Raw genomic sequence first — 15980 nt, forward strand, 5'->3', positions numbered from 1 at the left:
TACTGAAAGTTGCTGCCCTACTGCTCCTAAGAACTGCCCATCCACGCACCTACAACACTGCTGTAACAGGCATTCCTTCTGACTTCCTCTTGCATCCCTGTGCTAAAATAACAGCCTCTTCTCACAAGTCACCTATACGCAGGGAAAAAAAAAAAAAGATATGTCTGATTCACAAAAAATGGTGTGTATTAGAGGCAACTCCATGATTTTTGCAAAAGCAATCAAAGGGCCAATGGTAGTGTCAGGTGTCAGCATCAGCAAAAGCAAAAATGTCAAACACCCATCAAAGACTGTTGCTCAAAGAAGAAACATCAGCTGGTTACAGAGAAGCATTACAAACCAACTGGATTATAACATAAGCAAGCTTGCAATTCTGCCCTCTACTACCTCCAGATTCTGTCGCTTTCAGCAGAAAGGCTGACACATCTGCAGTCGGATGCAAAGGTAACACAGGGAATTGTTAAGTACTCTTAGGTGTAGATTCTTTGAAGGAGTACAGGGTGTTCCATGCAAACTACTGCATTTAACAACACAGCAACAGAGATGTATACAGAACTGAGCACTGGCAGTGTGCCTCTACCTTCAGGAACACTACTCAGGCTATACCACGCCTGCCTTCAGCTCCTCCCGCAAAAGACTCAGCAGCTATGGAGCTAATGGATATGTAAAATAAGGAAAAATTACCAAGATTCACTACCCATGCTGCATTCCCCTCTACTGTTCATTGCATTAAGATCACAGGGAGGTTGTAGGACAAGTCCCTGTCATACTATCGTGAGTTGTGCCCTTCCTGCCACTGGTATTATTTGTTCACAGGTTCCACGTGAGGGGAACAATATGCTGTCTGCACATTAAGCTTTCCCTTTTCTTTTTGAAAAAGAAAAAAAAAAGATAGGAAAGGACATGATAAACAGTTTCCCTTCAGCAGTAAACGCTAGTGATGACAACAATGCTAAACAGCAGCAATACCCCTTCTAAAACTACAAGCCTGAACTTAGAAAAGAAAGTCAGTTTTCTTTTTTTTTTTTCAAGTCATTTACCACAACACTTATGATGCAAGTACCCTTTTGTGGAACCACTGATCTTACATAAAAGAAAATACAATGTCATCATCCATCATATTAAAATTTAAAAAAAAAAATCACTTCAAGGTATTTCTTCACTATCCAGAGCTACTAGTTCTTTTTTGAGAAGTTCAGTATAACCTGAGACAAACCTTAAGCTCTTAATGGTATAGAGTGGAATCACTACACCCGTGTAGATCTATACACATATAAAATTATTAAAACTTGCTGTACATCTCTGTCATGGCACTGTCTTTCAAACGTCACAAATCTTCTACTTACATGTTTTCCAGCAATTCCTGAACACTGTAAACTGAATTCTCTCAGTTCACCCAGATCATAAAGAAAGAGTGGTTCTCACTGAAACTTCCTACTTCTAAGCTCCTGATTAGTGTACATGACAAAAAAAAATTAAAAATATGCACTTTGTAGAAGCTATTGTGCCTTCATCTACAGAAACAAGCTGTGCTCAAAAACTGCTTAGCTCACATTATTTTCAAACCACCCACAAGCTCCATGGAATTTGATACAGCAGATATGCATAATACTTGCTGCACTTGAGACTACTATAGGAGATATGTCTGCTGAATCAGCCTTCAAAAGCCAGACTAATCATAAGCCGTGGGTAGCACAGAACTGTTCTCATGAGGGCACAACAAATTAAGTGTGCACAAGAAAGTCTGCTTCACTAATGGATCCAAGGTGTAAGGCTTCGCAAATTCACCAGAAGATGATCCATGTAAGGACAGTGGAAGAACTTCGGGTAGGCAGTTAAGGCAAATCAACTGACAGCAGAATAATCTTCTCAGATGGGCAAGGCACAGGGAGCAGCTGCTCCATCAACCACCCCACTGAACTCATTTCCCAGCAGTGGTTAGAAAAGCAGTTCTGCGAGTCAGAATTTTATAGGCATCAGCAGCAGAAGAAATCTGGCTGTTCCTCTTTCAATAGCAAAACAAGCAGAAGGAAAATGGTACACAGCTACCTTACTGAAATCAAGTATTTGAAGACCTGGATACCCCAGTATCCTTTCTGCCAACTTACCACAAACTACTTCACCTGTCTGTATGGAAGCCCAAATTTCAAATGACTTGGTATGGTGGGAAACATCACAAAGTCAGAAAAAAAGATCTCTCTGTAACTTCAGAGAATATTTCTACCAACTCTTTTAGCATGCAGTCCAATATTGGTAAAATCAGCTCTCATCTCTAATATGCCAGTTATAGTGTGTCTGAAGGCAAACACGCTTACCTGCACAGGAGTGCCCAGTTACTAGTCACTGTAATGAAACTATTTGCCATCATACCAGTAAAGATGAATTTTATGTCACCTTCAGCCATGTAGCAGTAATGCATTTTAACAAGTGCATTAAAATTCAACCACCAGTTGAGGGTCAGTCGCTCTATGGACACATCTCTTCTTTTCTGAAGCTACTAAGGGAGCCCAAACAGCTGTGTAGAGACTCCTGGTTAACATCTCCCAAGATGCATTCCACCTCAAGTAAATACACTTCACCAAATTCGGCTGCCAGGAAAGCTCTCCAACACCACAAACACGTTTTGTCTCACAGGGTATGTTTTACATGCACAGCCAATCCCAATATAACACTTCCATAATGTTCTGGAGAAAAATGGAGACAGTTGCATGTGTGCTTATTGATGTGACATCAGGCTGTAACAAAGAAATCAGGGTTCTATCTCCTTAATAATGTACTGATTCAATTGGTCCTAATGGAAATTAATCATTCAATACTTTGCAAAAGACATAAGCATCTTCTGATACAGACCAAATGAAAGCCATCACAGTTCCCTCTCCTCTGTCAGGCTGCTCCCGCTGCTCCCCAGTCCCACAGAATGCACTAGCAGGCTGCTCCAGTCAGGATGGCAGGCGAAGGCCTCATTCCATAGATGATACACATATATCTACACAAGGAGTTTGCTCCCCCTCTGTCAGGCTTCTGCTGGAGACCTAGGACATTCTATTACTTCGCTGAGAAGGAAAATAAAATTAGATGTTATTCTAATTGAACACCATATTCCACCACTGTACTATTGGTAGGAACCATACAAGCTTTGTGGCCATCACAAAGAACTCACATACAACTGCCACAGGTGCTGTGTTAGGAACAGTACACAGCTGCATTGCTCCAGGGACAGATTGCTTAAGGTTCCAGTAGTTCCGTCCTCTAGACAAAAGAAACATCCATCAATATGAGGAGCAACACTAAAAACTCTTCCTTTATATTATCAGATGCCAGAGCTGGCGAGTCCGTTTTTCTGAGTATCCATATTTGCTCAAGATGGCAGCATGACTTCTCTCCATTCTACTTCTCTATCCTATCATACACACATTTTTTCATGAAAGAAATCCTCTGTTTGCAAAGAGCATGTTACAAGACTACTTTAATTTTTTGTCTCTTTACAGATACACTGAATAGATGGCTTCCCATCATGGCCCTGCATGTTTATTCTAGTAAATTATTCAACTTATTCTGTGTGGGGCAAATTAATTTCTACAGCAATTCAGCTGCTACTCCATCTACAGTATATATACTTGCTGAAACAGATTAACTCTGCCATGCAACATCATCTTTCGTTTTCTTCAGCATCTGCACAGAACTTCTATTCAGATAAACCTATTCTTCTCCCCTTGACTCTCCCTCTCCCACTTCCTGCCACAACTGATGTTTCTTGGACATAATACAGTGCTTATTCTTGGGAGTAAAAAAAAAAATTCCAAAAAGTTGAAAAATTCTGTGAATCTAAAAACCATTTTACATTTTCCAAATGCTCTCCACTTGATTTGCTCATACCTAATTTTCACAGATATTCATTATTTAACTTCCAAATACATGGGTTGCAATACATCAAATCCTAAAAAAGAAGGGATTTGAATGGAACTATTCTACAAGCAGGAAATGAAAAATGAGGTCCAATCTGCAACACTCTATCACTGTCATTTAGTGGGATCTACTTATTGGTACATGGACCAACTGCTTAGCTGCTTGCACTGACCTTCTGAGTGGTAAACAAAGTTACCCAAATGTCACCAGATTATCTGCTGTCAAACACACAACTATATTTTCACCCTTTTGTAACATGAGAATCTCCCAAAATGAACTTGGTTCTTTGCATAACACTACATTGCAAGGTTCACAATGCAGAGTTTACCTGATTTTAACATGAACAAAATTGAGATTTTTGTACCTATTTGGGGGAAGCGGGGCGGGGGGGGAAGATGATGCATGCTGACAGGGTTTTTTTGTATACTATCAGATTACTAGATTGGGATTGCAGGTTTTTTGATTACAGAAGTCTGAAACGGAATCAAATATATTGAATACCTTACCTTGTTACTTGTTTGTATACAAAAACTTTTGGAAAAGTCAGAATGGTTTTATGTTTTCCACACAGCTTATGACCTGAGGTGACCTCCTGGTGCCTGTTTTAATAGAGACTGCTCTTTTGGGAGCCAGAGAGCATTTCTTCAGTACACAACTATTGACATATATGACACCTTCTGTAAAGTTTGACACATTGTTTTAGAACAAGATAGAAGTATAAGTTCAAGTAAAAAACGGATACACTATGCTAAAATCACAATGTTTGAGGAATGCTCTGCTTTAATCATCTAAAGCTAAAGTATGTTGTATAACCACAAAAAAATTATTAGTACAGTGTCGTGGGTTGACCCTGGCCGTATTCTAGGCACTCACTAAAATCACTAAGAGCTGGGAGAAGTCACAGGCAAAACAAAACTCAACATGAGGATAGTACTAAATTTATTACTAACAGAATAAGAGCTAAAGAGGGAGAAATAAAACAGTCTTAAACACACTTTCCAACCACGCCTCCTTCCTTCCATGTTTTCCCTCCTCCCCCTGCATCAGTGCAGGAAAAGAAGTCCACCCATAGGGCAACAGGTCTTCCAAGTCTGCTGTCCTGTGGGTCACCCTTCCATGGACTGCAGGGGGACAACCTGCTTCACCATGGTCTAAAAGTATCCCTTGGCCCGTAGGGGGATCGAACCCACAACCTTGGCGTTATTAGCACCACACTCTAACCAACTGAGCTAACCAGCCACTCCGGATTCAAGGATCTGATCCTGACTCCCTTTCGATCGGCTAAGGGCGGCAGAGGCCATCGCCCGCCCTTTTGGAATGGCGCTCGCCTATCACTTAGGCGACTGACCCATGTTCAACTGCTGTCCACATGGAACCCTGCTCCACTTCGGCCTTCAAACCGCTTGTTTGAATATTTGCTGCCACCACCCGCGGCGGCTCCACCCAGGCCCGCGCCCCAGGCTCGAGGCTCACCGCAGCAGCCCTCCTACTCTCACGGCCTAGCCCCCCAGGCTTCGCACTGCCGGCAACGGGTGTGGGCCCGGCGCTCCAGCACCATCCATTTTCAGAGCTAGCTGATTCGGCAGGTGAGTCGTTACACACTCCTTAGCAGAGTCACTGAAGTAATACTTCTCTAAGAGTACAGAGACCTCAGACTGTTATTTCACCTGTTGTCCTATGACACCTCTCCAATTCTACTTGCCTTACTGAGGTGTTCATTATATTGATACAAGTCTTAGTTGTACCACTGGTACAGGTAGGTGCTGACTTAAGTCTCAGGGCTGTCAGAAGTCTCCTTATGTGTCTTTCCTAAAAGCTTGAGCAGCTCTGACACATTCCCCAAGTAACCCCCCCACGCTAAAGAGAAAACAACTGCTGTAAGCAGCACCAGGTCCTCAAGAGCACAGGTCTCTGTCCTGTCTGCTTGCAGAGCAGGACCAGTACATTAGTAAATACAGAGATTAGAGATCAACATTTCAATGTCTCCTTGCACCTCCCCACCTGCCTGCACTCGCCTATCATATCTTCTATTATATTGGCAGGGTAAGCTCTATCAGGCAGGTACTATCTTTCATTTGGCATTTGTGTATGGCCTATTTTAAGAGGGTGCCCACATATGACTGGGTCTGCTACTTAAGCAAGCAATACCACTAAGCAGAGCTTGTTCTTCCCTGAAGGAAAAAACACTTTCTGCATTCTCCTACTTGAGTTTCCATCCCTGATGGAAAACCAACTCTCATTTATCCTTTAGCTATCAACACCTCAAATCCTTTGTATGTTTCCTTTCCCTTCCTTTTTATCCCCTTCTATATACCATCTGAGTGCCTAATACAAACCAGTACTATACACTCTCCTAATTTGCTCTAGGTTACATATCTGAAGGTGTTTGAAATGCAATAGTGCAGGCATTGTGTAAAGTAGACGTCGGTATTTCCCAAACAACGTCATTCACTGGTTTTCATATTTTTAATACATTTTTCTCCACAGGTACAGCAGGACTCTCTCTCCCAGTGGGAAAATCAGTCCTGCTGTTGGACACCAACAGCAGTTCCAGCATCTAACACTAATAGCATTATCAATTTATGACTTTAGAAGCACTACCAGAATCTAGTAGTAGTGTCTCTTATATTAGAGATGGCCCATTTCTCCATTTTTTTTTACATGGCCCTTTGTGTCTTTTCTTACATCCTTACTAGTGTTTCATGAGAGCACTTATCTCCTCTCACGTAACAAAGCTTTCAAAAGATTCTATTCAGCTACAATTCCCACAGTAAACAAGTTGAAACCAACACAGAAAGCCTATTGTCTGCTCTTCCCCCACCATCTCCCATGAAGATATGCAGTCACCTCTCCCCTGAATAAGGGGTCTCAACCAAGTAAGTCATGGTAACCTGCACTCTCCACCTCAGAGTACACAGCTCTGTAGGGTACTACATAAATCATGCACATACCACTCACACTACAAGGTCCTCTGGGTATCCACTCTTCCTTCCTGCACTCTGACTGACATGCCAAGGGAGGATAAAAAGAGAGAGATTATGATGGCTATGAAAAAAATGAAAGGCTTCATATCCCAAAACAACTGCATCAGAAACAGCACAAGTGAGAAACACACTGAGCTTGTCTGCATCGTAAGACAAGAGATGGAGCACAGTGATGAAAACAGCACCTCTGCTGCAGCCTCAATGGCCTGTAACCATAGCTGCTGCCACTCCCCCACAGCAACACACCAGTAATAAAATATCCAGGTATAGGAGGAAGATAAGAGAGATGGAAGCACCCTCCTTTCGGGTGAGAGGCAAAAGGACCTTTAAAATACTGACAGCTAGGCAAAAAACCACATTTGCTATGGGACCACATCTTGTAACACGGTTTCACACCACCGCGAGCATCCTTACGTCATTCCTCTTGTGTCCTTACACAAGAAGCCACAGCCATCAGGCTGAGCCAGGTAACTGCCAGTCTCAACAGATACTCCAACCAATAAGGGACAGATTTTGATACAGAGTCTGGAAACCTTAAAAATAAATTGCAGCATTTCATTGAAACAGCTCCACAATGCACGGACAAGTGAAGGAACTCTAATTCCCATACAGGCAGTGGGTAGGTCCTCAGCAGAAGTCAGCCATCTCTGCCTACATTAACTGTACTCTGGCCAAATCACCAAATTACAACCTATTTAATAGTTCTGCTAGCTTAAAACAAACTATTTTACTTTTTAACTCTCTAACAATTTTGGCCTTTATTTTAAAATCTGTTACTAAATGAGAAACATTGTAACTATTCCTAATTTTACTCCAAATATTTAAAATTACTGCTCTCCTTAACAGCAGTATTTAGTACAGCAAAAGGGAAAAACTATAAAATCAGTTACAAAAAGAAGTACATATATTCTGTAGACTGGCCAACAGATTTAACTCAGCTATGTTTTATGACTACTTTTACTTCAAGATTTGTGTATATAAGTGGAAATTACTGATGAAAGAATTGCATTTATGTTGCACTGAAGTGAAAGTCATGCCGTGATAAAAATGTGTGTTTATTTATACATCAGAGAAGTAGAATAATACGCTATTACACTGGCAATGTTGGATTCATGTTTTAAATTAGATTTATGATTTTCTTATTTATTAATTTACTTGTTTGGGGTTTTTTAATACAAGTCCTTGACTTAAAAGAGATTGCATTAGTAAGTACAATTCCTAGCAAAATAAGGGTCTAGATTTCACTAATGTGCTTTAGAGACATCAAATTTACTAAACTAAGTGGTCTTGCAAGTGTGTTTTAAATAATTTTGGTTCCATTTTTAATTTCTACAGGAAAACAGTACCAACCTTTAGACACTTTAAAGAAGCCTAGACTTTCTGAAAGTACTACATCTCTATCTACTGCAAATCAGGTCCTTCTTTGAATCTCAAGGCAGGGTGGAAGCATAATAAAAGCACCAAAATAGAGAGACATTTTGAAAATGCTGTCTACCATTTTAGAGGTGCAGAGCGAAGAAACGTAATTAGGGATTAGCTCAGTTGGTCAGAGCATGGTGCTAATAACGCCGAGGTTGTGGGTTTGATCCCTGTACAGGCCATTCACTTAAGAGCTGGACTTGATTATTGTGGGTCCCTTCCAAGTCAGAATATTCTGTATTTCTGTAATATAGTGTTCTTGAGGTCCACGATAAAAATACTGTCCTTCTTTCTTATGTGCAGAGAATTTGCTGACAGAGATATGCGTCTGGTTTTTAAACAATGAAAATGTCTTAAACATATTCCTGTCACTGAAAATCACTTCTTGCAGGAGCCATTGCCAAAATCTACCCACATGTCAAGTGCTGGAAGTAGTAAGGCAGGGGGGAAGAACATAAGAGCACTTGTTATTCTAGAAATAACAAATGGAAATATTTTAAGTCTTTTAAACTGAAACACTTTTACTTCTGTTAATCCAACATGTTCACTTTATAAACAAGACAGAAAACTGAAAAATATGGAAGCATGAGATTTTTGGAATTAAAAATTAAAAAGTAAGATTAGCATCAGAAGAAAAATCATCTGCCAGACTAATCAGAAAATACTACATCTCTCCGCAATATTCCATATAAACACCTGGGTCTGCCGCAAAAAAATCAGTGTACAAGTATGAAAATGTGTATGGAAAAAGTAGACAGAAATAAAGCAATTGAAGCTGGAAATATTAGCACCTCATACTGATGATATAATAAAGCAACAGAGAAGGTAGGCAGAGCAAGGCTAAATTATGAAAGTGCAAACATCTCAGGCCAAAGTTTGAGTAAAAGTGGGTAAAGGACCCGTTTTTTTCTTTGTTCAGTTTTAACTATAAGGGGGGCTCCCCAGTTGTAAAGTTTATTTTGTAACACTTTAGGTAGGTTTGTGCAGAAAAAAGCAAGCAATCCTGAGAAGAAAATATGACAGAACTAAAGCAAGTCCATGATTTGCCAAGGGCAGAGAACATATCAACTTTTATGATTTAGTAAGTCTCATGATGTTAGAGCCTGCCCTGATCCAGAAGCCAAGAAATTATGTGACTTGTCTTTTCTTATTTCCATTTCTAACATTCCTGATCTCATAGAAAATTGAAAAAGCAAACCCAACAGTTCAAAATCTTCAAAGCAAATAAAAAAAGTCTTCAAAAATCTTTAGAGGCATCATGATTTTAAACAAGTCTATTTTAAACCTCTGGCACAGATTTATTAAAAGCCAACCATGGTTTTTATCTGCTTTCTGAATGAATCATGGCTATTTACGAAGACACTGAAAGCTGTTTTGAGTAACAGGAAAAAGAGCCAACAGTGAGGGAGACACAAAAGACCCAACCACCAATGAATCATTTGAAGGTATCCCCAATGCACATAATTACCATGCCCATTAAGCAACAGTCATTGCAATTAAGTATTGTTTGGCTTAAATCAGTTACCTGGAATGTCTTCTGATCAGGCCTGTTCCAATTAAGTGGCACTTACTTATTACCCTAATCATGCAGTATCAGTTCAAAGCAGCACAGTACAGCTTCACCTTGAAAGCAATCAGCCTAACATTTGGCAACCAAAAGCAACAGCCCTTGAGTTTCCAAATAACAGAAAACTTATATGTAAGTATAAAGCATCATTACATTGGCTTCTCTCATTTGCTTTTATTTCTACAATTCTCCTCACTTAATTCTTAAAGCTGCTACCAGCTGAAGAAGATCTGTTTAAAAACAAAAGGGAGATTAAACACATACTAAATGCCACATATTGTGCTACTTCTTAACAGGAAGGTGCTGGGGAGAACAAGAAATACAGGAAGAGCAAGACAATGTTTAACACTTTCACAGAATCACAGAATTGTTTAGGTTGAAAAAGACCTTTAAGATCATCAAGTCTGACTACTAACCCAGCATTGCCAAGCCCACCATTAAACCATGTCCCTAAGCACCACATCTACACATCTTTTAAGTATCTCCAGGCATGCTGACTCAAGCACTTCCCTGGACAGCCTGTTCCAATGGTTGACAACCCTTCCATTTGAGTTTAACTTCTTAAAATGGAAATTTCTGTGTGCTACCCTACCAGAGCACTAGCTACACATGACTCTTTTAAACACATTTTGCCACTCTTTAAGTTAACTCTGAGTTAGATGATTTTATGATGCATACCTCTTCTATTTCAGAGGTCCCTTCCAACCCTAACAATTCTGTGACCTGCACAGTAGAAGAATGAACACTAACATGCTTGCCGACCTGGAGTAACTAATTCACTAGAAGACGGAAGTACAACCTAGCGCTGTTGCCTTTGTAATCTGAGCCAGTTAATTTTAAATCATGTCAAATATTCCTACGCAGCAGTATATATTTTAGAAGAATGTAACTGAAGTCTTACTGAAAGGCACCTTACTTCTCACATCCATGCACCTTCAGAAAACAAGCCTTTGACAGTTGTTACATTAAGTGCCCTGGGCTCAGCTCTAAATACAGTCATCACTGCCAAATCAAAACTCTTGCTGGTCACTGACAGTTTACAGGGAATTATTTCAGGCTGTGTTTTATCTCACATAAGTCTGACACCGATATCAGGACAGCCTGTTACAGTCTTCAGTTTCACCTTATAAAAATCTGCAAGCAAAATATATGCCATCAAATCAGACTGGGGAACAGACGGATGTTATGCATGAAGTTCAGAGCCCTGCACTGTGGAACTATATAAGAGACTGACCATACTAGGTGTGGTTTCAAAAAGTTACACAGCAGGTATTCAGGTCTTCAAAGCCCTGCTTGTGATTTACAAACATCATAAGAATACATTATTAAAAAGAGATATCAGCTACAGTAATCAATTTCTGTGACTACTGGCAATTCTCTGCATAATCCAGCCTAGCAAGGTTTCCATAGCTTTCCCTGCAATGTGGTTACAAGCTGTCTTCACACATTAAATATTAGAGATACACATGTCAAGAGACATTGATTCTTGTTGTTCAAGATTTAGTTGCTCAAAAAGCCCAAAAATTCAGTAATGGCTAAACAATTAGCTGTTGAAAGTCAACCCTCTTTACGATGTCTGAAGCTGAGCCTTCAAAAACCTGATCACTCAAAATCATTACTTCCTTGAAAAGGTGTGGGGGAAAAAATAAAAATCACAACCTCAACACACACCTCCAGAAAGACACATTCATTATCCATAGCTCTGTAGAGGAAAAATCCACATCTATTGAAACCAAGAAGCTCCCATTGTGTTTCCATCTCGAATCTTTCAAAGAAAAAGCATTTAATTCTTACTTACTTAGTACCTCTCCGAATTCAGTGCTTTTACAGCAAACAGGCTGAATTCAGAGAGTCTCTTGAGGCTGCAGCTGACCCAGGCTACCACCCCTATAGACCTCTAGTTGCTCATCATCACTTCTTGACGATCACCCAGCATGACAGCATATCGCTACTGTACTGTACTCAAGCTTTTTCAAAATTAAGGCAGGTTTGCTTGTGGTTGTTAAGATTCGTAACAGTTGAATTTTTGCAATGTTTTTATTAATTTAGGTCATTTTGAAAGAATTAGGTTAGGGAGCAATTTGGTGTGCAGTTAAGCTTGAAAATTGGGATGGAGGGCCTTCTGTCACAAAAACCACACTAACACAAAGGGGCAGTAAAGGTGAACAACTGGCATGGTAACTTCCTCAGCACACCTGACTGCACATTGCACCACACTGAAACCACTACGGGCCATCGCTGATGCTAAAATACATGTACTTGCCTCTTCCTTGCTTGCTTGCTCTTGAGCCTGTTTGGATAAAAAAAGTACTGAGGTGCAGATCAATGAACAGAAAATGTAACATATGTACAGGATGGGAGACTATAACCTGAATAATCATGACTCAGTTAAGACAATAAGTACTGAAGTGCACAAGTTACTCAATGTGAACTCTCATTGTGATACTGCAGCAAAAAGAATTAATTTGAACCTTGAATGTAATGAAGAGAAGTAGGTAAGTAAATTCTTCTCTGTATTACTGATAGCATTGTAGAGACCAATACTGAAATACCATCTCATGCTTCTGGCATCTGATTTTCCTAAATGGAAACCAAAAAACTGGAAGGAAAACAGAGAAGTTATGCAAATGTACTTAAGTCTGCAAAAAAATGTCCTCCAGTAAGAGTCTTAAAGAGGTCACTCTGGTTAGCTTAAAAAAAGAAGACACGTTGGTGTCTTGAGTAAAAATATTTTTCAGAGGTAGAAGCAAAAAGATACCGAAGGGCTTTCCAACCTACTAGGTCAAGTCACAAAGAGAACCTTTGCCTAGAAAATTAATTCTGAACAACTGTACTGAAAAACAGGACTTTCTAAGGAAAGCAAACAATGAATGATTAACCAGTACAGTAAGTAGCAAAAGCTTTACTGAATGCTTGATGCCTTCCTTCAGATAAACACTTAAATTTTGGAAAATATTTTGGTAAAATTCAAACACCAACCATAGTTTTCAATTCAATAGAGAGATAACTGGATAGTAAGTGGGGGCTGAATCATCTGGTCAAACTCTGTGGCTAAATTTGTGGATTTACAAAATTGTATTATTCCTAACACCAAATGTCCTCCATTTCCTCCACACATGCAAATGTGAAACATGCAAATTACAAATACAATCAGTTCTTAAAATGATTCTTGAAAAGACACCTTTAATTTGCTGTATATTTTACTGCTGAGGACAGGACAGCTAAAGAATTTATCACCTTAGTTACCTTGGTTATATCATTTCATTCAGACAGTGTTATCTCCTTGTCTCCCACACAAGAGTCATGCTGTTATCAAAGTCTTTCTCACTAAACAATTATTTCCCTTTATGATTTCTTCTGGTTGGTCAAAGATAAGGGCTTACAGTGAGCTTGATTAGTGTTGCAAACAAATAAGAGTAATACTAGAGCAGATATAACTAAGCTGAAGTAATCAGCACTATTAATAACCTTTTGATTTCTAATCAAATACAGCTTTGACTTTTGCTGCCACTTTGCTTTACATCTTCTAAACTACAAAAGAATTAATACTTTTATAAAATATTCTCAATATGCCAGTCCTTTTATTCTCTTGTTTGCTTTTTGTCTTATACTTAATAATTCTTCACCAAGAAAAAATAAAAACAACACATCTTCTACTAAAAACCAGTTCTACACTTTATATTGCCTTCCCTAGTGACAAGATTTACTCATTATAGTATGAAATTTTACATGTTTTCTTTTTTAATCTAATAACATTCCTGAAGACGGTAAAATCATATTTATTGATACCTGCATGAAAAAAAAACCACAAAGAAACAAAACTAACCAAACACAAACCATAGCTTGAGACATACAACTGTGGCAAAACCCAGTTCATATAGTTAACACCTGGCAAAATTATATCCAAAACCAGGAATCTAACATGTTAAAGCCTTAGAGACCTGCAACTGCAGGTAGCACTGCCACATCCATTCTTCATCCTGGACAACTACTAATCCAAAGGTAGGCAGTCACTCTGCTTAAATAATGGGCAATGCCCCTTACAAAAAACACCTAAAACCACTGTCCCACTTCCTGGACATTTAAAACAGGAGAAGTACATCATCTCCTCATTCTCTGCAAATCCCACGTCAGCAACACACTCTCCTAAACATGCAGAGCCATTCACTGAGGCTCTCTAAGGAGGAATGTATCCAAAGCACCAAGTAAGTCCTACAGTTCAACCTACTCATGGGAGAAGAGGTGGTCAGTCCTTTCATGGATACATGTTTGCGATTCCAAAAAATACAGGTTTTTTATAATGGTCTCTCCATGATCTTTCCAACTATTCATTTTTCCCATGGGAAAAAAATGCAAAATATATGTATAAACAATCTATTTTTTTCCTGTTTGCATTGTTAATTTACAGTTGCAGTAGTCTTAGAAAAGCTGAATGCTGCTCAGTGAGTTAATAGCTCATTTAGACATGAAGGTTTATTGATAATCCTACAGACACTTCTGTACATCTGGGGTTTCAGTGCTCCATGCACTATGCAGCCCCAGCATGTGCCCAGGGACAACATCCTTGCTACAGGATGTTCTAATGAATAGATTTCCAGGACACTTATTTTCAACAAGAATAAAAAAATTAAACAAGTTTGCTTGTTTAATTTTCGACAGTAATTTTTTGTAATTTATAAAACTTATTTTTTTAATTAATTTTAACAGCAATTACTGCTGTTTTGTTTTTTACATCCCTTGCCATTTATTTTATGTAACAAGCAAGAACAAGAAGAGTAAGAAAGATATCACAAAACTAAGAGTTTCTTCACATGAAATGCTCCCTTTTCCACAAAACTGGGTTGTGCCTACCAGCAGACTTAAAAATAGACAGACATCAATGTTAAAGGTACAAATCACTATGCTAAACACAAAAGGGAATAGAATGTTTGAAACATGGCAAATATTTTCCAGTTTTCACCTAGAGAATTCCTTTCAAAGACAGAAGTCAAAGATGAAGAAAACAAAAAATTTAATGAGATGTCTGTGAACTGTTGGCCCAAATGGATCTAAAACGACTGTGAGCTGCCTTACAAAACAGCCAAACAACAATATCAATACACAATATGCACAAAAATTAACTAGTCCTTTTTATTTGCCTTTTATTTTTATAACTTTATTAGTTATCTGTGTAAATAGTAAGTATTTCTTCTTTTCATTTTTATCAGGGTTTTAAAAGTTATTGTGCAATGGAAATGTTCCTTTTGCCATGGATATGCCCAAAATTTTCCTTATGATGCTGTTTGCATTGGTCTGCCCAGATTCACATTCATTAAAAAAATCTACTTCATTTCTAAAGGCATCCTCTAACCCTGCCATAAAAAAAAAAAGAATCAATTCATAAGCCTTCCCTAATTAACTTTACTTCCCAAAAAAGCCACACATCTGTTTTCACAGCTGGAAATGATTCAACCACTCATAACCAGAGAAAAGCCCCAGTGTGTTAAAATATTCTAGCCAAAAACTGACACTCCAGCAAAGATGGCTACTATGCCAGCACAATCTGAGCAGCTGTTAGGACAACCTTTATTTATACTGAAAGGGCATGAGAGATACTGATGCTATTACTACTAAACCAGGAAATCTTATTGGAAAGACACCACTCGTTGAAAATGGACAATGCAAAAGCACAACATGCATTTTACCAATCAAGCAGATTATAATTATGTGAGAACAGTGATGTACAATAATCCACTCTCTACCCACTTTCCTATAACAGATTCCGCAGGGCTCAGCTTCTGGAAAAAAAAATCCTTTGTAAATTATTTTTAATACAACTGTTATTATGAGTGTCAGAAAAATCAATTAACAATGCTGCCCTAACTCTTTAGGAAAAAAAAAAAAGACTTAGATAAATAGAAAAAGATTATGCTCTTTCTTTTGCAGCATTATTTTTATTCTGAAAGTGACATCAAAGAGCCACAATCCCCTCCTTCTCCCCCCCACCCCTCTTTTGGCTTTGACATCACACAGAGAGAAAAGTATTCTTTTCACTGCTTCTTGTACAGCTGGAGCATCCAAGCTCTGCACGTTGTTATCACTTTCTATCCTTGAACATGAATTAT

The 15980-nt window shown here is 38.9% G+C and overlaps 1 protein-coding gene and 1 non-coding gene across 3 annotated transcripts in view; both read right to left on the reverse strand.

Moving 5' to 3' along the window:
* PPARGC1A (PPARG coactivator 1 alpha) overlaps window positions 1-15980 on the reverse strand; it is a 367739-nt gene that overhangs the window by 341052 nt on the left and 10707 nt on the right. The gene's annotated exons all lie outside the window — the stretch shown is intronic.
* Window positions 5072-5145, reverse strand: TRNAI-AAU (transfer RNA isoleucine (anticodon AAU)). The gene has a single exon. It is a non-coding gene; the product is annotated as a tRNA-Ile (tRNA).

Source organism: Manacus candei, unplaced genomic scaffold, assembly GCF_025592945.1.
Source record: "Manacus candei isolate 608988 ecotype Guabito, Panama unplaced genomic scaffold, ASM2559294v1 h1tg000028l, whole genome shotgun sequence".
In the NCBI taxonomy this organism is placed as follows: Eukaryota; Metazoa; Chordata; class Aves; order Passeriformes; family Pipridae; genus Manacus; species Manacus candei.